Source organism: Anomaloglossus baeobatrachus, chromosome 9 (genome assembly GCF_048569485.1).
Source record: "Anomaloglossus baeobatrachus isolate aAnoBae1 chromosome 9, aAnoBae1.hap1, whole genome shotgun sequence".
Taxonomy (NCBI): domain Eukaryota; kingdom Metazoa; phylum Chordata; class Amphibia; order Anura; family Aromobatidae; genus Anomaloglossus; species Anomaloglossus baeobatrachus.
The window spans coordinates 15,889,925-15,913,186 of record NC_134361.1 but is presented as its reverse complement, the minus strand read 5'-3'; the positions used below and the strand labels follow the sequence as shown (position 1 = coordinate 15,913,186).

The following is a 23,262-nucleotide window of genomic DNA, read 5'->3' as shown; positions in this document are numbered from 1 at the left end:
ACTCACCAGTGGTGATTCAGTTGCGCAGGTGGATCCATATCTAATATAATACACAGTGATGTCCCATGATAACGCCCCCTCCTGCACCGACCTCGTGTTCACTTGGAACGCAAACAGCTTCCACACTGAGATCCCATAGAGCACTTCCGGTCTCGCGGCGATAAACCGGAAGTGCGTCACATCGAGGGCGGGACCATCGCTACAGGCTAGCGCGCACGCTCCAAGCCAAAGGCACAGAGCGGCGTTCGATTCACCTACCGGAAATGAGGTGAAGGGATAAGGAGGCGGTGGGAGTGGCAGGTGCGTCACTCAAACATCAAACCGCCCACCGCCCAGCCAGTGAGATCACGGATAATGATGGCACGCCTTACATTCCCAGTGCCTAGAAAGCACATAGGGAAACAGACCCCGGTCGACTACACATCTCGTACGCCGGATCAAGTCCCGGTCCCACATCTCAAGCAATGAGATGCACAAACAACCCCATCGTCAGGAGGGGGGCACCATGCAGGTCGCAGTGCTCATAACCCAATAACAAACACAAAACCCAACAGATGGGGGGTACCCCATTAGTACATAAGGAAAGGGGATCATGGGGCAGGATCACATCACTGGATACACCTATCTAGAAATCACCACACATCTTAATATGAGTCATCTTAATGATCCTATTCAGTGTATTCGGATTTCATTACACATAAAACTATAGTCATGTTACCCAGATGTTACAAATGTGTACAAATCCAGGGTTCCACATATATAGAGGGATTAATCACTGTATTCACTGTCCCTCCAAGACTATACAGGTTAGGCTATGTGCACACGGTGCGTTTTTCGCGGCGTTTTTGCGCGTTTTTCGGGTGCGTTTTTGGCCTCAAAACTGCATGACTTTGCTTCCCCAGCAAAGTCTATGAGTTTTCATTTTTGCTGTCCCCACACAGCGTTTTTTTTCAGCTGCGTTTTTGTGGTGACCACAAAAACGCAGCATGTCAATTATTCCCGCGTTTTTCACTGCGCTTTTCATCCATTGAGTTCAATGGGATGTTGAAAGACGCAATGAGAAACGCAAATAGCTGCGTTTTGGTGCGTTTTGGTGCGTTTCTAAGACCAAAAACGCAGCTATAAACGCAGGAGGTGGGTAGTAAAGTGACGTGTACAGGAAGAGGATTCCTTCTGTCAGTATAGACAGAAGCGTGAATCCTCCCGGTACCGTCACCGTCGCTTCCACCTCCCGTCCTGTGCATGTCAGCTGCCATGCGGCGCCATGTACAGGCAGGAGATGGAAGCGGCTGCGAAAACAAAAGTTAACAGTAGAAAAAAAAAAAAAAAAGTTATACTCACCTGTCTGCAGACTCCCGGTGCCATGCCCGCTCCCAGCTCCTCTCACGGTATCGCCACCCCCCGCTCCGGCTGTGTGCAGACGGCCGGGAAACCTCCGGCTCCGATGGATGCAGGACCTGGCGATGGATCACCTGATGCAGTCACCTGACGCATCAGGTGATCGTAAGTATCGCGATGACGCGGGCGCCCGGCCGGTATCAGCGGATGCGTCAGGAGACTTCATCCCTGATAACCGGCAGCTGCTGCAGCGATCGGACGGGATCAGACTCCCGCCCCATCGCTGCAGGAGCTGCCGGTATTCAGCACATAAGTGAGTATTATTATTTTTTTTTTTTTTTTTTTTGCGCTGATGCATCAGCTGATTGTATAAAAGTCGTTTATACAATCAGCTGCTGTGTCATGTGATTCAGGCACTTGATCCTGACACATCATCTGATCGCTTCGCCTTCCAGCAAACCGATCAGATGATATTGGATCCGGATTGGACGGCGCGGGACCCTGACCCAGGATTACTGCGGAGGGGGGCTTCTTTATTTCAATAAAGATGGAGTCACTAATTGTGTTGTGTTTTATTTCTAATAAAAATATTTTTCTGTGTTGTGTTTTTTTTTTATCTTTACTAGAAATTCATGGTGGCCATGTCTAATATTGGCGTGACACCATGAATTTCGGGCTTAGGGCTAGCTGATAATATACAGCTAACCCTAACTCCATTATTACCCGGCTAGCCACCCGTCACCAGGGCAGCCGGAAGAGTTGGATACAGCGCCAGAAGATGGCGCTTCTATGAAAGCGCCATTTTCTGGGGTGGCTGCGGGACTGCAATTCACAGCGGGGGTGCCCAGAAAGCATGGGCACCCTGCACTGTGGATTCCAATCCCCAGCTGCCTAGTTGTACCCGGCTGGACTCAAAAATTGGGCGAAGCCCACGTCATTTTTTTTTTAAATTATTTCATGAAATTCATGAAATAATTTAAAAAAAAAAGGGCTTCCCTATATTTTTGGTTCCCAGCTGGGTACAAATAGGCAGCTGGGGGTTGGGGGCAGCCCGTACCTGCCTGCTGTACCCGGCTAGCATACAAAAATATGGCGAAGCCCATGTCATTTTTTTTTGGGGGGGGGCAAAGAAATCCTGCATACAGTCCTGGAAGGAGGATGCTGAGCCTTGTAGTTCGACAGCTGCTGTCTGCTCTCCTGCATACACTATTGGATGGAGGATGCTGAGCCTTCTAGTTCGACAGCTGCTGTCTGCTCTCCTGCATACACTATTGGATCGAGGATGCTGAGACTTGTAGTTCTGCAGCTGTCTGCTCTTCTGCATATGCTGAGCCTTGTAGTTCGACAGCTGCTGTCTGCTCTCCTGCATACACTATTGGATCGAGGATGCTGAGACTTGTAGTTCTGCAGCTGTCTGCTCTTCTGCATACACTAGTGGAGAATGAAGAACACATTGAAGAAGGAAATGACATCAGACCTTTTTTTTTTTTGTTCACTGATAAAAAACGCATAAAGACGCAGTGAGCAAAAACGCAGCAAAACGCAGCAAAAAAACGCACCAAATCGCGGCAAAACGCGTGCGTTTATTGCCGCGTTTTTTCGACGCAGGTGCGTTTTTGTGCGTTTTTCGCGGCCAAAAACGCACAAAAACGCAGCGTCAAAAAAACGCAGCGTGTGCACATAGCCTTACATTTACTTCAAAAGAATGGTCAAGGATATCATTGGCTAGTAATTCTCTTAATGTCTAGATAAAGCTGGCAAATTGAAGCTGTTCATTTAGGCCCCCCGGGGACGAGGTGCCTAATCTAAATATCCATTTCGTTTCCTGTTGGAGAACCCGCCTGTCCCAGTCGCCACCCCGCTTTGGTCTGGGGACGACATCAATACCCACAAAACGGATAGCTGTAGGATTACCACCATGTTTGGCCCAAATGTGTCTGGATAGTGGTTTGTCCCTCTTGTGTTCGATGTCGCCAAGGTGGTCTCCAATTCTTTGCCCAAATTCGCGGATCGTTTTCCCCACATACTCTAAGCCACAGTTACAGGTAGCTTTGTAAATCACTCCTTGAGTGCGACAATTTATGAAATGACGTATTTCAAAGTCCCTGTCCAACACCATACTCCTGAACGTTTTCCCAGCTTCCAGGTAGGGGCATGCTATGCATTTAGAGCATCTAAAGCAGCCTTTCACCTCCCTGGACAGCCAATTAGTCTCCTGGTGTCGTTCAAAGTGACTATGTACAAGCCTGTCACCAAGGGATCTCCCTTTTTTGTAGGTGATCAGTGGTCGTTCAGGCAAGGAGGGGCCCACATCTCTATCCATTAAAAGAATAGGCCAATGGTTCTCCAGTATTTTGCGGATTTCAGCAGCTCCGTTGTTGAAAGTTGTGATGAAGCGAGAGAAACCGTTCTGCTCCAATGGCTTCTCCCGGTCCATCAACAATTCCATTCTAGGGGTGTTCTTTGCTTCATTATGAATACTGGAGAACCATTGGCCTATTCTTTTAATGGATAGAGATGTGGGCCCCTCCTTGCCTGAACGACCACTGATCACCTACAAAAAAGGGAGATCCCTTGGTGACAGGCTTGTACATAGTCACTTTGAACGACACCAGGAGACTAATTGGCTGTCCAGGGAGGTGAAAGGCTGCTTTAGATGCTCTAAATGCATAGCATGCCCCTACCTGGAAGCTGGGAAAACGTTCAGGAGTATGGTGTTGGACAGGGACTTTGAAATACGTCATTTAATAAATTGTCGCACTCAAGGAGTGATTTACAAAGCTACCTGTAACTGTGGCTTAGAGTATGTGGGGAAAACGATCCGCGAATTTAGGCAAAGAATTGGAGACCACCTTGGCGACATCGAACACAAGAGGGACAAACCACTATCCAGACACATTTGGGCCAAACATGGTGGTAATCCTACAGCTATCCGTTTTGTGGGTATTGATGTCGTCCCCAGACCAAAGCGGGGTGGCGACTGGGACAGGCGGGTTCTCCAACAGGAAACGAAATGGATATTTAGATTAGGCACCTCGTCCCCGGGGGGCCTAAATGAACAGCTTCAATTTGCCAGCTTTATCTAGACATTAGGAGAATTACCAGCCAATGATAACCTTGACCATTCTTTTGAAGTAAATGTAACCTGTATAGTCTTGGAGGGACAGTGAATACATGGATTAATCCCTCTATATATGTGGAACCCTGGATTTGTACACATTTGTAACATCTGGGTAACATGACTATAGTTTTATGTGTAATGAAATCCGAATACACTGAATAGGATCATTAAGATGACTCATATTAAGATGTGTGGTGATTTCTAGATAGGTGTATCCAGTGATGTGATCCTGCCCCATGATCCCCTTTCCTTATGTACTAATGGGGTACCCCCCATCTGTTGGGTTTTGTGTTTGTTATTGGGTTATGAGCACTGCGACCTGCATGGTGCCCCCCTCCTGACAATGGGGTTGTTAGTGCATCTCATTGCTTGAGATGTGGGACCGGGACTTGATCCGGCGTACGAGATGTGTAGTCGACCGGGGTCTGTTTCCCTATGTGCTTTCTAGGCACTGGGAATGTAAGGCGTGCCATCATTATCCGTGATCTCACTGGCTGGGCGGTGGGCGGTTTGATGTTTGAGTGACGCACCTGCCACTCCCACCGCCTCCTTATCCCTTCACCTCATTTCCGGTAGGTGAATCGAACGCCGCTCTGTGCCTTTGGCTTGGAGCGTGCGCGCTAGCCTGTAGCGATGGTCCCGCCCTCGATGTGACGCACTTCCGGTTTATCGCCGCGAGACCGGAAGTGCTCTATGGGATCTCAGTGTGGAAGCTGTTTGCGTTCCAAGTGAACACGAGGTCAGTGCAGGAGGGGGCGTTATCATGGGACATCACTGTGTATTATATTAGATATGGATCCACCTGCGCAACTGAATCACCACTGGTGAGTCTCCTAATTGGCCTATAATTCCTATTGGACTGATACCATTTATATACCCTCTACCACTGTGGCTCTGGTTCCCCTGTGTTATTCTGGGAGCGAGGGCTTAGGACCTCTGGCCTCTATCTGAACACCGGAGTCCCCTGATGAGTCTTATGTGATGAAACGCGTCGGGACGTGGCTAGGATCGGTGTAGGGGTATATAGAGAGGGCCAGCTGTGGTCTGTCCTTGTCAGGACAGAAGTTTGGGCAACAGGTTAAATCAATCTCCTAGGTTTATGTAGGGTCAGTGACGACCTGATGATACAAAGAGGACCCACACGGAGGAAATCCTGAGTTGCCCTAGACCACTGAATATGGGTGAGATTGTTCCCATTTATTTGCATATTGAGCAATAGTATTTGTGTTGGTCTTTCCATTGAGGACCAACATTTAGCTCTTGATTTATGTATATTGAGTTTTTTTGATTATTTTTTCTTCCCTAGTAGGTGGACCACTGTCCCACGGGTGGATATAATCTACTCAATTTATCATTTATGTATTTTGTGTTTTTTTGTTATGTTTGTTATACATTATTGACTCCCTGTGCTACGATAAGCTATTATCTGAGATCTCAGAGCACTGGGGAGTTTTATGGTTACATGTTCCCCTCTTGGGCTTTTAATATATTAGAATTAAAAGTTAAATTTTAGCCTCTTATTGCTATATTCACATGTTCTGCTGTGAACAAAATATGATAAGACAATTAATAATAATATTTTTTTATTTATATATCACCAACATATTCCGCAGCACTTTACAATTCAGATTTGGATGTTATAGACCAGGGGGGCAATGAGGGGAGATAAGACCCTGGGATTTATTGAGTAAGACGTGTGTAACAATACTTTGCTACTTTCTTTCCCTATTTGGGTCAATCTCTTGACTTCTTATTCTGGCCGATCCGCTCATCCACGTATCATATATACACTGCACATTTGCTCTCTTCTTCTCGTTTATCGGGCTGTGCCGCGCAGCGCCCGGGTTCTGTGTATATGGGTACAGACACAATATTTTGCACTTTTTTGAAAACTAATTACAAAACATCTCTATAGGGCGGCACGGTGGCTCAGTGGTTAGCACTCTATAGTGGTTAGCACTGCAGCCTTGCAGCGCTGGGGTCCTGGGTTCAATTCCCACCAAGGACAACATTTGCAAGGAGTTTGTATGTTCTCCCTGTGTTTGCGTGGGTTTCCTCACACACCCCAAAAACATACTGATGGGGAATTTAGATTGTGAGCCCCAATGGGGACAGTGTTGCCAATGTATGTAAAGCGCTGTGGATTTAACATCGCTATATAAATGAATAAATATTATTATTATAATAATAATGCTCTACAATGAAACATGTGATCTCTGATCCAGCAGGGGGCAGTAGTGAGATTTGAGGTCTTATAGACTGAAAGCTGCAGAAAACCAGCAGAACCATAAATGCAGCTCCGGATGTGACTGGAGACGTGAGGTGTCGCCAGATCAGTAAAGTATTACACAATGGTCACAGCACATAGATCTGACCCCTGAGGATACATGTGGCTGAGGTTTCGATCCCTTCAGGTGGTGAGCTGGAGGAGCGAGGGCTATAAAATACACAATCAATCATTGCCCAGATAGTAAGAAATGTATCAAATGTGATCAATGTGAATGACGGAATCTGGGAATTCCGCTAATTGTATCAGGATCGGCTGTTGTGTAAATATTCATCTCTGCTTGGAATCATTTCAGAGAGGAGGAGGAGGGGATCGCACTGGTCTCGGAGGTGCGGGCAGTGATGCCCTTGACTGGAGGGCACGTCATCCGTAAGACGTCAGCTGGCAGCGGTGACAGACGAGCAGCTCGCCATTCATTTCTTGCCTTTCATGCCTTCAATCCAAAGTGTCTGTGTTCTCCCCGGGAAGACATCAATGTCCTTCTCCTCCGCTCCTCCTGCCTCCGCGCCCCGACTTATAAATCAAGTTCAGCAAGGAGCGGGCAGACATCAATCATCCTGCTGGCAGCGCCCCCTGGAGCTCACTGAACGCTCCTCACTGTCATCATCTGCAGAAAAGAATGAAAAAAAAATACACAAAAAAAATATTCAATGCAAAGAAGACGAGGAAAGGGCCTGATGTCGTAGTGTTACATAGGACTGCAAGTGACGTCTACTATATCTGTACTCAGAGAGATATCACTGTGTTATCTGTGGTGTTACATAGGACTGCAGGTGACATCTACTACATTATCTGTACTCAGAGAGATATCACTGTGTTATCTGTGGTGTTACATAAGACTGCAGGTGACGTCTACTATATCTGTACTCCGAGAGATATCACTGTGTTATCTGTGGTGTTACATAGGACTGCAAGTGACATCTACTATATCTGTACTCAGAGAGATATCACTGTTATCTGTGGTGTTACATAGGACTGCAGGTGACATCTACTACATTATCTGCACTCAGAGATATCACTGTGTTATCTGTGGTGTTACATAGGACTGCAGGTGTCATCTACTGCATTATCTGTACTCAGAGATATCACTGTTATCTGTGGTGTTACATAGGACTGCAGGTGACATCACTACATTATCTGTACTCAGAGAGATCACTGTTATCTGTGGTGTTACATAGGACTGCAGGTGACATCTACTACATTATCTGTACTCAGAGAGATATCACTGTTATCTGTGGTGTTACATAGGACTGCAGGTGACATCTACTACATTATCTGTACTCAGAGAGATATCACTGTGTTATCTGTGGTGTTACATAGGACTGCAGGTGACATCTACTACATTATCTGTACTCAGAGATATCACTGTGTTATCTGTGGTGTTACATAGGACTGCAGGTGACATCACTACATTATCTGTACTCAGAGAGATATCACTGTGTTATCTGTGGTGTTACATAGGACTGCAGGTGACATCTACTACATTATCTGTACTCAGAGATATCACTGTGTTATCTGTGGTGTTACATAGGACTGCAGGTGACATCACTACATTATCTGTACTCAGAGAGATATCACTGTGTTATCTGTGGTGTTACATAGGACTGCAGGTGACATCTACTACATTATCTGTACTCAGAGAGATATCACTGTGTTATCTGTGGTGTTACATAGGACTGCAGGTGACATCACTACATTATCTGTACTCAGAGAGATATCACTGTGTTATCTGTGGTGTTACATAGGACTGCAGGTGACATCACTACATTATCTGTACTCAGAGAGATATCACTGTGTTATCTGTGGTGTTACATAGGACTGCAGGTGACATCTACTACATTATCTGTACTCAGAGATATCACTGTGTTATCTGTGGTGTTACATAGGACTGCAGGTGACATATATTGGTTGAGCGTAGGAGAAGTTGCAGAATCGCCATCAGCAGCGGCCCGTGACCTGTCTATGTCGGCAGTGGCCCGTGGACCAGTATATGTCGGCAGCGGCCCGTGACCGGTCTATGTTGGCAGCGGCCCGTAACCAGTCTGTCGGCGGCGGCCTGTGACCGGTCTATGTTGGCGGCGGCCCGTGACCGGTCTATGGCGGCGGCCCGTGTTACAGGTCTATGTCGGCGGCGGCCCGTGATGGGTCTATCTTGACGGCGGCCCGTGACGGGTCTATCTCAGCAGCGGCCCGTGATGGGTCTATGTCGGCAGCGGCCTGTGACGGGTCTATGTCGGCAGCGGCCTGTGACGGGTCTATGTCGGCAGCGGCCTGTGACGGGTCTATGTCGGCGGCGGCCCGTGTTACAGGTCTATGTCGGCGGCGGGCCGTGACGGGTCTATGGCGGCGGCGGCCCGTGACTGGTCTATGTCGGGAGCGACCCGTGACCGGTCTATGTCGGCAGTGGCTCATGATGGGCCTATGTAGGCAGCGGCCCGTGGACCAGTTTATGTCGGCGGCGGCCCGTGACTGGTCTATGTCGGCAGCGGCCTGTGACCGGTCTATGACGGCAGTGGCCTGTGACCGGTCTATGTCGGCTGTGGCCTGTGACCGGTCTATGTCGGCTGTGGCCTGTGACCGGTCTATGTCGGCGGCGGCCTGTGACCGGTCTATGTCGGCAGTGGCCTGTGACCGGTCTATGTCGGCAGTGGCCTGTGACCGGTCTATGTCGGCAGTGGCCTGTGACCGGTCTATGTCGGCAGTGGCCTGTGACCGGTCTATGTCGGCAGTGGCCTGTGACCGGTCTATGTTGGCAGTGGCCTGTGACCGGTCTATGTCGGCAGTGGCCTGTGAAGGGTCTGTCGGGAGCGACCCGTGACCGGTCTATGTTTGCAATCAAATGCCGGTAATTCTTAGCCCCATAGGAAAAAATAAAATATTTCTGGGCAATCCCTTTAAAGCCTCCACGGGAAGGGGACGCAGCAGTGACTCGTGGACACTGTATCCCCTCCCCAGTCCGGGGGATTGTATTGCATCCCGCTCAGTGCTGCCCTCTGCTGTCTGTTTGGCAGTATAACACATGGTAATGACAGGAGTCGGCAGGGCTGGAGCTGGAGGGGCTGGCACGGCATGTGGCGGGGGGCTCGAGGGCTCCAGAATTATTAATTTCCCCAGGTGACGGAGAGTGCAGCTCCATCTCTGCTGCCTCGGGTCATATAGCCGGGGATTAGGGGCACCGCGTATCCCCCATACATCATCCTCTGTATCGCCTCCATTACCAGTGTGGGCCATGCTGCCAGGCCTCCGGGGGAAGCTGCCCCTCCGCCGGCCATTTCCAGGAGCCGCGTCTTGGGGTGCGGAGATTTCCATTTCTTGGCTTTTCTCTTGCAGAGCTGCCGGCTGCACTCATAAATTACAGCTGATGACAAAAGTGGAAGCAAACGGCGGTGAAATGAGGCCCAAAGGCAAAATAATGACATATAGAGGCTGGAGGAGAGCGGAGAAGCCATCAATCAGCCCCAATTATTCAGCAGTTAATCAGCGCTGCCCTTTCTTTATTGAAGGGTTACGCTGTAATTACGCTGGCAGCGTCCTCTTAATTCATCAAGCCTACAACACATGGCGCTGTTTTCTGCAATCAGGGACGTCACCTTTGTGTCTCTGACCCGGAGCTTCCAGAAGAGTCTGCGAGAGGCGGAAACTGCACCGCGAAGGGCGCAAATTACTGGCGAGCGCGATCCCGGCCCGTGCGCGGACACATTGGTATTTGTCTTATTGTTACAATGTATCCATACACTGGGGTCACATGACGTGCGGGATCCCGCAGGATCACAGTCCGCTGCCCTGGATCCGAGGCTTCGTGGGGAAAGGGTTAATTATTCATGGATACTTTGTATTTTTGTCTCATCCATTGTCTTCTGAAACTTATGACAAATAATCATCCTTCAGGGAGGACGGAGGCTCCTGATAAAACGGACGAACAGATGAGATCAGACGGGTACAAGAACCCGACCTTAAGGGCGTGCTCCCACCAATATCCCCTAACTGCAAGATCTCTGGAGTCCGACCACTGGGACCCCCACCAATCCCAGGTCCACTGTGTGCAGCTGTGACCACTACTCTATACACTGTCTACAGACTCATAGAAGTGAATGGAGGGGTCACACAAGGTCACGGGGCCCCAGTGTTAGGATTACGCAGAGTGAGGTCATGTGACTGCGGCGTGATATTTCCCATTCACAGTGGATGCGAATCTTGTTTTTATTGAAATTTTAAATATTAAGAGGATAATATAGGAGAGAAAAGGAAAAGTGAAGGGAAACATGGGAGCAATAGGTAAGAACGGGGGAATGGGAATTTAACGAGTGACTTATCAAGATATAGATTCTAATAGGATCAAAAACATCAGAAAGAATAGAAAAAAACGTAAGTTTAAATAGAACATAATATACCGTAACAGAACATAAAATATTGTACCGTAACAGAACATAAAATATTGTACCGTAACAGAACTCTATTCTGGGTCGCAACGAGTCTAAGATCAGTTGTGAAACTTTCTACCAAGGAGGTCACCGCCTTAAGGCCCGTGCCACACAATATCGCTAGGCCCCGTCACACAGACTTACCTGCCCTGTGACGTCGCTCTGGCCGGCAATCCACCTCCTTTCTAAGGGGGTGGTTCGTGTGGCGTCACAGCGGCGTAACTAAGCGGTCGCCCAATAGAAACGAAGGGGCGGAGATGAGCAGCCGTAACATCCCGCCCACCTCCTTCCTTCCGCATTGCCGGCGGTCGCAGGTAGGCTGTTGTTCGTTGTTCCCGGGGTGTCACACGTAGCGATCTGTTCTGCCCCGGGAACGACGAACAACCAGCGAGCTCAACAATCAACGATTTTTTGAAAATGAACGACGTGTCAACGATGGACGATTTGGTGAGTATTTTCCATCGTTAACGGTCGCTCATTGGTGTCACACGCAACGACGTCGCTAACTATGCCGGATGTGCGTCACGGAATCCGATATATCGTTAGATCCGTCGTTGCGTGTGACGGGGCCTTTAGGCTATGTGAGCACTAGAAAGTATTTTTTTCATTAAACTCTCTCTTGGCCAAATTGAATTCTAAAGTATTAAGTGATGATTCTTTCTATAATGTATTGAATATGAGGAGCAGATAACTATTTCCACTTTGTCACCAAATGGATGTTTAGTTGTGAAAATAATCTGATAAATAATATGTCTGAATCTACTAGGAAAACTCTCCAGTCCCAAAGAGAGTAAGATTAATGGTGTCCGTGTGATGGATCCATGAGGGGCTTTAGGAAGGAGATCTTGTATATAAAGGATAAGGGGTACTTTGCACGTTGCGACATCGCTACTGCGATATCGTTGGGGTCAAATTGAAAGTGACGCACATCCGGCGCCGGTAACGACGTCACAACGTGTAAAGCCTAGATGCGCCAATAAACGATCGCAAAAGCGTCGAAAATCGGTGATCTGTGCAGTGTCAGACAATTTCATAATGTTGCACCAATAGGAGATACGATGTTGTTCCTTGTTCCTGCGGCAGCACACATCGCTGTGTATGAAGCCGCAGGAGCGAGGAACATCTCCTTACCTGCGTCCTGCGGCTATGCGGCAGGAAGGAGGTGGGCGGGATGTTACCTCCCGCTCATCTCCGCCCCTCCGCTTCTATTGGCCGCCTGCCGTGTGATGTCGCTGTGACACTGCACGATCCGCCCCCTTAAGAAGGAGGCGGGTCGCCGGCCAGAGCGACGTTGCAGGGCAGGTAAGTGCGTGTGAAGCTGCCGTAGCGATAATGTTCACTACGGCAGCTATCACAAGATATCACATCTGCGACGGGGGCGGGGACTATCGCGCTGGACAGCGCTACAATCGGCTAGCAATGTCGCAGTGTGCAAAGTACCCCTTAGAGTTTAAGTCGAGGGCAGATCCAGGAGATGTGCGATAAATGGAATAAATGATGCTAGATGATGTTCCCAAGATGGAACATTAGGATTTTTACAAATAGAATTAAAGTTTAGGTAAATATTACTTGTGTTACTTGTTATTGGATTCGATGCATTATTATATAATTCCTCAATATTCAAATTAAATTTAAGTAAAAATCTTTTTTTACTTGAGAATTTGTGACTAAACCTCGACCAGTTATAAAATTTACTGAACGGTGAATTATACTTTGTTTCAATTTGTTGGAAAGGTAAAGAATTATAAAAATATAAATTCTTAAAATTAATAATGTTGTATTTTCTCCAGATGGAAATATTTATTTTGGGAAGGATATATGGCTCGCCCACCACAGGGCCTTAGGGGACTCTGGGTAGTCAGCGGTGGCGAGGCCCGATTCCGTGACCCTGTTGGGTCAATTAATGTGGCGGTATTGGGGGTGGTGATTATCATGTTTATATAAATATTCGTGACGCCACCTGTGGTAAATTGCAGCTCTTTTGGGCCGCAGCTGCTGGAAGGGACCTCCGGGGCTGATGTTATAGCAGCTGAGGTGTTTCTTGCTCTCCACAGGTAGAGCGGGTACCCCGGGGCAACCTTTGGTGCTTGGTAGGTTCTATGGTGTAGATGCAGTGCACGATAAAGCAGACAACACAGGGCTTGTAGTTAAGATCTTTACTCACTGTTTTCGTCTTGGTGCTGCAGCAAACCGGTTGCCCACAGTTTGCCGGGATCCACTGTCAGGGACCTCTGCCGATCCCGGGTAGTTCAGAGGTCACCGGTGCACCCCTGTTTGTGTCCTTTCCTGACTGACTTCTTAGCCTTGACTGTTGTAGCTGAGCTGGTCTTGGCCTCCAGCACAGGGCCTGCACAAAGGGGGCTAACCGCAGTTGTATCTTGCCCTCTTCACCGGGGATCTGTGGTGGGTTGTGGCCCTGGGCGCTTGCAACCACCCCAGGCCTTCGGTGTTACTTTTGAGGAATTGTCTTTCTTCCCTCTGTCTGGAGACCGTCCCCGAATGCAGCCAGATCCCTCCACCCGATCTTCCAGTGGAACAGGCCATGAGCCAATATGCCCTTCCATGGCCCTGGGATCCTTTCTTTCTCGGTGTCACCTGGGCCTAACTAGACCCCAGGATCTTCACCAGGAACTTCCTTCTGCCACTTTCTCCTCAGGCTTTACTCCTTCACTCTCCTGAGGTAACTACCTCCCTCTCACACTCTCCTGAGGTAACTACCTCCCTCTCACACTCTCCTGAGGTAACTACCTCCCTCTCACACTCTCCTGAAGTAACTACCTCCCTCTCACACTCTCCTGAGGTAACTACCTCCCTCTCACACTCTCCTGAGGTAACTACCTCCCTCTCACACTCTCCTGAGGTAACTACCTCCCTCTCACACTCTCCTGAGGTAACTACCTCCCTCTCACACTCTCCTGAGGTAACTACCTCCCTCTCACACTCTCCTGAGGTAACTACCTCCCTCTCACACTCTCCTGAGGTAACGACCTCCCTCTCTCACACTCTCCTGAGGTAACTACCTCCCTCTCACACTCTCCTGAGGTAACTACCTCCCTCTCACACTCTCCTGAGGTAACTACCTCCCTCTCACACTCTCCTGAGGTAACTACCTCCCTCTCACACTCTCCTGAGGTAACTACCTCCCTCTCACACTCTCCTGAGGTAACTACCTCCCTCTCACACTCTCCTGAGGTAACTACCTCCCTCTCACACTCTCCTGAGGTAACGACCTCCCTCTCACACTCTCCTGAGGTAACTACCTCCCTCTCACACTCTCCTGACGTAACTACCTCCCTCTTACACTCTCCTGAGGTAACTACCTCCCTCTCACACTCTCCTGAGGTAACTACCTCCCTCTCACACTCTCCTGAGGTAACTACCTCCCTCTCCTACTCCCTCTCTGCCTGACAGGCTGACTCCACTTCACTTCACTTGCTCACTGCCTTGAACTTCCTAGTTCCCTTCTTTTTTCTCACTTTCTGACTCCTCCCACACACCCACTGACTAGGCCCCACCCACACTATTGGGACCAGAAATGTGACTTACGGCCCCATGAATACATCTATGGGGGTTGCAGCCACTATCCATGACCCAGTGTATGCCTACCAATTGGTGTGTGCAAGTTTAGTCTGTGGACCAGTAGGCGACCCCATGTAAAATAGTGAGTTTATGGAGATTGATTCATAGACTGGATTACATATATTCATAAATATATGTATATATGTCGCCCATCCCTTTAAGGATGCCTGTTGAGTTGGAAAATGCTAAACCAAGAGTTTGAGATGGTAAGACCAAACTCATCTGTTAGTTGTCCATCAAAGCCATCTGACATTGTTTGTCAAAGTTGTCAAAGTAGTGCTATATATTGTTTAGAATGTTGGGCTAAGGGCTGAAATAGCCATGAGAAACTTCTTTCTGTAAGTTACTGTTACTTTGAGGTCAAAGCTCAGCGAGCTTCAAAGGAATTATAAATAAGATTGAAGTAGGTTTTGTTACAGGTCTCTAGTGCGCAAGTACACTTATTTCGCGGGTAAAATGTACCACGTGACATGATGTAATGCTTAACCTAAATTAAGGATAGTTAGTTTTTGTGTTACCATGTAAAGAGATAAGGACAATCCAGAGGAGGGGTTTTGGGTTATAAAAGAAGCCCACACTTCAAAGGTTTGGAAGAAGGAGGGAGAGGCAGAAGGTGACAGGAGAAAGACGGACCATCTACAGACCATCCCGAGACGACTTACACAATACAGCTATGTAAGAGATATGAACTGTTATTTATTTTTTTCTATCTGTCTCCATCTATTAACTCAAGCCAAGACAGTTATTTTTCTCTAATGACTGTAACCCTCCAACTCTTATCTGAATAAATTCATAGTATGTTTTTGACCTATCTTCGCTCCAATCATTATATACTGGCTATGCAGTTGTCGCCGTAAACCCATTATTTAACATTTGGCGAGCACCAGCCTGAATGATTGTGAACCACAGCTGTTTTCTGTGAAAGGTGATTTTTTTCACGCTGCCTATTATTGCAGAAGGACTCTTTTTTTTTTTTTTCTCTTTCTCACGTCATTCCCTGCCCTTTGTCCAAGAAGGGGGGTCTGTGAGTTTGGGAGTAATCTTTCTGTCCAAAGTGCTGCAGGCAAAGACGATACACTGTGTCCACATCACGAGCCTAAGAGAGGGTTAACGTGACAAGCTGCAAGGAGGTCGTATGTGTCAAGCCTTGACGGTTGGAGCCATTCTCAGGACCATCCATCCAGTCGGTTGGAGCCATCTGAAGCCATTCCATCCAACAGACGGTTGAAGCCATTCAAGGACAAGCATCACATACTGGTGAGAAATGGATTTTATTCATGATTATTTTAGTAACTGTCATGTAGAGTATTTATTTGATCATACACATAGTGACGCACAGTTATGGTCAAATCTGTACCGGCAATGTGAACTTGAGAATTCTAAGCTAGATAAAAAGTTTTTTACTGTAAATCGGTTACAGAAAAAGATACAGAATGTATTGGGTATGGTATACACTTACAACTCCATGGTGGGTGGGGCACAGCCATATGCACACACTATCTGCATGGTGACTGACACACCCATAACAACAGGCACGTCCAATACAACAGACACACACGTCACAGATTCAGAGACAACAGATTGTCCAAATTGTTCGATATTAGCAGAACATATCGAACATCTGGAGGATCAGTTGGAAACAAGAGCAGATTTAATATCAAAACTACGGAAAGATATTAAATATGTATCTGTTAATACGAGACAGAACAAGACAGATGCTTCCGCATCACCTGGTTCTGGTTCAGACATCCCGGACAGGCTGGATACGGCCGAGGACGAGAGTCTGAATGAGGGGGAACTTCGGAAAAAGAAGTTACATGATAAGGCTGCCCGTCTTAACATTAAGATCCATGACCAATTAATGAAAATCATTAAAGACATACCGAAATATGATGATAAAATGGACGCCTTCCATAATGCGGACATTTTTGAGTCACATTCCGATAAATATAATCTAACAAATGAACAGAGAAACAAGATTTACAGGGTATGGCTTCCCTCCCACATGGCAAAAAGGTTACAAGCAACACCTAGGACTGACGAACACAATGACCTGATCCATGACACAAAGGAAGATAGGCTGAGACAGTTGATTCTCTTTACCACAGGAGAGTCTACCCCAACAGTCGAATTGTTAGAAAACCTTAAGACACACATACAGGAGGATCCGTTTGTCTTCCTCGTGAAATTCGAGCAAGGATATCGTTTGATAATGGAAATCGGATCTGATCAAGAACCGCCTTCCATGATCAAGGCCTTTGTTAAAAAGTTTAAATATTTGGACCCTGCTTCATTCGAAATAGCTTCTAGAATGGAAAGTCTACAAGAGGTCACGTCATTTATTGATAGAATACGTAGACGAATGAAGCAAAATCAGGTAAAATCAAAAATAGCCATGATAGAAGGGAACACTGACACATTAGTATCCCAGGAAAAACAGATCAAAAACAACAAAAGACCGGTGTTGAATTCTAAAAACAAGAATTCAGGGGGGGGTAACAGGAAAAGCACAATTCATTGCTTTTTTTGCGGCCAACCCGGACACCTGAAGTGGGAATGCAAGAAATTCCTGAGGGCGGGAGTTGAGGAAAGGCTGGGTAAGGAAAATGGACTGATGCCAAACACATCCAGTGCCCCTCCCCCATCTTCAGCACCTCCACCTTCATACACGCCCACTCGTACTGACAACAGAAATAACCAATCACCATATACGCCCACTCATACTGACAACAGAAATAACCAATCACCATATGCACCTCTGACCAGACAGATAAGGGAAATGTCCATACAGGGATTGGATGGAAGGGGCAAGACACCTGTTGCTCTTCTCCCTTCTCCATCATCCTGACTGGCAAAGCCGGTCCCCAGGCTGCATCCACTGGAATTTGTCACTCGAGTTTCAATGGATAGCTGTGGTCGACCATTTTTAAAGGTAAATCTTGAAGGTCAGGAAGTAACATTTCTCCTTGATACAGGTGCGCAATTGAGTGTCACAAATGTTGATTTACATTTAAAGCCAGATTCCCCTGTATGCACAATTGTTGGTTTCAGTGGTAAAAATGGAACAAAGGTGACTTTAGCGCAGGATGTTTCTTTGGAAATACCTGGTTTTTTGAAAACGAAAATGGATATTTGGTGTTGTCAGGATACTGAGAATATAATTGGCACTGATTTTATGGAAAAGCATGGCTGGATTATTGATTTGGGTAACAAAACAGTATGGAAAGATTCTAACGGTTGTAAGGCGGTAGTTATTGATCCAGATGAATATAGTCATGTCGGGACCATTTGTTTGACCGATGTAGTGTCAGCAGATCATTTGTGGCCTGAAACTGGTGGTGATGAAGTATTGACTGAGTTAGTACAGCGGTTTCCTTCTTTATGGGCTCAGTACAGGAATGAGGTTGGAACAATGAAGGATGTAATTGTCAAAATTGAAGGCCGAGACCCACCTCCTCAGCGTCAGTATAAGTTGCCTCCGGAGTCAGTTGCTCCAATGTCGAAGATTATACAGGAATTGTTGGCTCAAGGTGTCATACGTAAGGCAAATTCGGTTTGTAACAATCCATTGTGGTGTGTTCTGAAAAGCGATGGTAGCTATAGGATGTTGTTGGACTTGAGGATGTTCAATAAGTGTACTCCCAATGTAGCACCGATTGTAGCTGATACACATGACATGATGTCGAGATTGGATGCTAAGGCAAGGTATTTCTCAGTGTTGGATATCAGTAATGGTTTTTTCAGTATACCGATTGAGCAAAGTTGCCAATATCGATTTGCATTCAACCACCTCGATCAGCAATATGTATGCTGTAGGCTTCCTCAGGGGGCAAGTATGTCGCCAAGCATTTTTCATCAGGCGCTAGCGAACGTTTTGTCGAAATTTTCTCGTCCGGAATGTTTATTGCAATATGTGGACGATATCTTGTTGAGTACGGAGGACAAGGAGATGCACGTGATCTTGCTTGCAGAATTGTTTGAGCTGCTGCATGATGCAGGTTTAAAACTGAATACCAAAAAGGTCAAGCTGATGCAGACTGAGGTCAGGTTTTTAGGAGTTCTGCTAAGTCCAGGTACACGGCGACCCCTACAGGACAGAATAGAGGCAATTGCATCTCTTCCAATTCCAACATCACACAAGGCACTAAGACATTTTTTAGGGCTTGTAAATTACTCAAGGGATTTCATTGAAAATTTTGCTGACAAAGCCAGACCTTTGTATGATCTTTTAAAAGGTGACAATGATGATTATTTTGGTCCCTGGAGTGTCGAACAGGAAAAAGCCTTCACACAATTGAAGCATGATCTACAACACGCACCTGCGTTAAGTATGGTGGAAAAGAACGCACCTTTTGCGCTTCAAGCACACACTTCAGAGACAAGCATCTCTGTGGTTTTGCTGCAGCTGCAAGGGGGGGAATGGAGAATCTTGGGGTACTTCTCTAAGCTTCTCTCACCTGTTGAGAGGGGGTTTGAGGTGTGCGCAAGACACCTGGTGGGAGTGTATTTTGCAATAAAAATCACTCAACACATCATCGGGTTCCAAAAGGTTATTCTCCAAACGCCACATTCCACACTGAAACTTCTCTTTGAGAAAAACATCCCAGGTGTGTCAAATCAGAGATTTGCCCATTGGTTGCTCTCATTGTCTCCAAATCAAATTGAGGTAGATTATAAGGCCAAGTATGTTCTTCCTCAATTGATGCAGTATGAAGGACAAACCCATGATTGCATAGAAACGTTCCATGAACCAAGTCCATCTCTCTTCAGACGGCAGTCAGAAGACGCAGATGAACCTGTGTTTGTAGACGGTTCTAGATTTTTTCTGGAAGGACACTATCACACAGGATATGGAATTTTCTATTCCAAGCGAGGACAAGTGGTAAAACACAAGTTACCGAGTCATTTCTCAGCTCAAAGGGCAGAGATAGAAGCGGTAAGAATGGTCCTACAGCTGAATGAAGCTGATGATCAAACTCCAATGGTAATCTACAGTGATAGCTCCTATGTTGTCAGATCCCTAACCGATTACCTGCCTGTTTGGGAAAGGAGAGGCTACGTGGACTCGTCCAACAAAGCCTTGTTGCACCGCGAAACTCTAGAATCAATTTTTGAGATGGCATCTAGGGCCCCAAATAGATTTGCTATAGTGAAAGTCGCTGCACATCAAAGATCTGATGATGAGTTATCTGTAGGAAATGCAACCGCAGATGCTCTAGCCAAAGAAGCTGCCCTGACTGGAGAGGAAGTGTTTGACTCTGAACCTTCTGAGAATTCAGCGGTTCAAAGAGCAGACACGTACATACCTTCATTTGCAGAAGAACAGAGAAAAGATCCTTCTCTTGTTATTTTTCTGGATGATCCAAAACCTCCTTTCATCTGTGAAAATGGGGTTTTGTGTCACAATTCAAATGGAGAATTGCGTCCAGTTGTACCAAAACATCTACAGGTAGAATTCACTCGATACAACCATGAGAGTTTAGGTCACTTGGGACAACAGAAATTGTTAGTCATTCTCAAGGAGAAATTTTATTGGGAAAAAATGGACGAAACAGTTCAAAGTGTTGTACTATCATGTCTCATTTGTGCCCAAATAAATCCAAGACCTAAAGGACAGAAGCCACCACTTCTACGAATCGCACCTGCAGATGGTCCATGGTCTACACTGCAGATAGACTATATTGGTCCTTTACCCTCAGGTAAACATGGTCTCAGGTATGCATTGATTGTGGTAGATGTGTTCTCAAAATGGGTAGAAATATTACCTGTTAGGAAAGATGATGCTTTGTCCACAGCAAGGGAATTGGTACAACATGTCTTTTGTACTTGGGGGATCCCAAGGATGATTACCTCCGATCGAGGTAGCCACTTCACAGGTAAAATCATGCAAACTGCTTGTGCTATTCTAGGGGCGCGACAGCAATTTCATGTCCCCTATCATCCACAATCTGCGGGAATTGTGGAAAGAATGAATAGGACAATCAAGTCCAGAATTGCAAAGATGCTTTTGGACAAAGGTAACACTTGGGTTGACAAGGTTCCTTTCATACTGATGAGTATAAGAGGTTCAATCTCTTCTACAACTCAATTCACTCCGTTTGAGTTGATGACAGGAAGAAAAATGCCATTGTGGTTTCCACATGAGCCATTTTTATCCACTCCACAAAAAGATGCTATCTCAAGGTCCCAATGGTTGAGATCGCTGCAGGAGAACCTGAAAGCGATTCTGCCATATGCGGCATCAAGAATGCAGAAAATGGAGCCACCCTATGAGTCCAAATTCAAGAAAGGTGCTCTAGTGATGATCAAAACCTTTCGCAAGAGTGGTCCATGGGAGTGTAATTGGGAAGGTCCTTTTGAAGTCCTTGAGACTATGGGACAAGTCATGATTCTTGTGCACCGAGTGTCAAATGTGGTAAAAAAGACCCGGAAAACACAAAAAGTGTGGGTTCACGTTGACCAGTGCAAAATATTTGTGACAAAATAATGATACTGCATTTCTTTCCAGGAAGAAATGGATTCCTATACGAACTGGAATAAAGAACCTAAAGACTGTGAAGGAAAGATGACATCAAGCCTTCTGGAGAAAGAACATCTTCCCAAGCTCAAGACAAGCTTCTACGTGATGGGATCTACGTTCCTGCTGCTTTGCTTTATTTTCATCATTGTTTACATGTTACATCAAGGAACAATCGCCAATGATGTGAATGAACAGACTAGAGAGATTCAACACTCACGAAGACCAAGAGGATCAGATACACGGAACTTACTGACAGAGAACATCACGGACGATTCTGTGGAGATAACAGGAAATATCTGCATGGGATATGGAACAAAATGTTGCATTGAATTACATTTCATACACGACACAGACATAATATTACATGCGATTGCAGGACCTAAAACTAGATTCACACAATTACAAGGAGAATATGTACACAATAATAAAACTGGTACATGGGAATGTTCTCCTACAGATGTACTATACTGGAACATAGAGATCAGAGGTGATGAACCTGCTGTATGGTCCGGTGATATTACAAATGACATGATTGCAAAGGGAAAGTTTGGAAGATCCAAAACAGAAATTTTGTTAAAAACTCAGGTTTTTGGGAAAATTCTGGATCCTTCTTTACTCTCCATCACAGAAGGAGATAAAGATTGGGTCAAAACATGGAATTTCCAGATAACACGGGAACCTGTGCAAGTTCAGGTATCTGTAGTGTTTACCGTTACTAACACTATAGTTCCGGAAATAAGGGTTTCACCACAGACAGTACATAATAAAGTAAATACATTACCCATAATGTTAAAATGTAACACAAGATTGAAATTGCCTTCTGAGTCTTTGTTGACATGGACCAAAAATTCATCATTTTTGGGAAGTTTTTTAAACAGTCCAACTAATGTCATTCACAGAGGTCAGATTGGTAATATCAGGTGGATGGATGATACGTTCATTTTTTCCATAGAGAATCCATCTTCCAGGGACTCTGGAATTTACCAGTGTTGCGTTGAAACAAAGACACATTACAGACATTGTAAAGACGTTAGTGTGAATATTTGGTCAGCAGCAGATAGTGCATGCACAGACACGAGGTTCATGCCGTCTTCTCCTTTCCAAATTAATCAATTTCAGTCCAAGTCCTTATTAAGGGATGGAGAATTTATGACAATGGTGTGGATTTTCAATATGTCTCATTGGAAGATCTCTACCAGGTTTCCTCAGTGTCAATCACATCTCATAAACATGGAGATGGGGATAGAACAGTGGTTTGGGAAAAGAACAGCTCAGACTAGGAGTAAGAGAGGAGTGTTAGAAGGAATTCTGGGAGGAATTGGGACAGTGGGAAGTCTGACTAATGCCATGAGTATACAGACACTTAAGTCAGATTTGGATAATATTGGTTTTATTGGAGGAAAAGGTGTAAAGGTTCAGAAGAGTCTGAATCAACTTCTTGAAAAGATGGTAATGAATACAGCTGCTGTACTAGGCTCTTCCGTGTCACATCTACAGGATGCTACATTAGCTCTCGTGGAAAGCACACACGAAACACAAGTAGCTAAAGCGTGCCTGGAGATACAGGTAGAGTACTCTTCTAATTTGAAGTTGATTGCACAAGCTTTACAGAGTGGAATTACTCCACTGGGAATACTGCGAAATTTACCTGTAGAGTATGATTTTGCATTGAATCATACGGATTTGTGGGTAAATAAGTGGTTAGGATGTGAACGAAACGTTTGTGTTGGCACATCACTAATCCCGGTGATTGGAAGAGAAGGAACTATTGTTCCTGTTACAGTTTTGGGTATACCTGTGAGCAACACACAACAAGTGTTCTATCAACTGCAGTACACAGATTTTGCATTTGATGGAGTGAACACTGAACAAGTAGACATTTCTTCATGTTTGCATTTTGTTTCTAAGGTGATGTGTTTACCTGGACAGGATAAGGTGATTTATCATTCATGTTTTCATAATCATTCTTCTTGTCATGCGAGAATAGAGACTGTAC

The 23,262-nt window shown here is 46.0% G+C and overlaps 1 long non-coding RNA gene across 1 annotated transcript; it reads left to right on the top strand.

Moving 5' to 3' along the window:
- The first annotated feature begins 14,588 nt into the window (after positions 1-14,588).
- Positions 14,589-21,608, top strand: LOC142250250 (uncharacterized). The gene is made up of 2 exons (XR_012725164.1): positions 14,589-16,003; positions 21,255-21,608. It is a non-coding gene; the product is annotated as an uncharacterized LOC142250250 (long non-coding RNA).
- Positions 21,609-23,262: the final 1,654 nt, after the last annotated feature.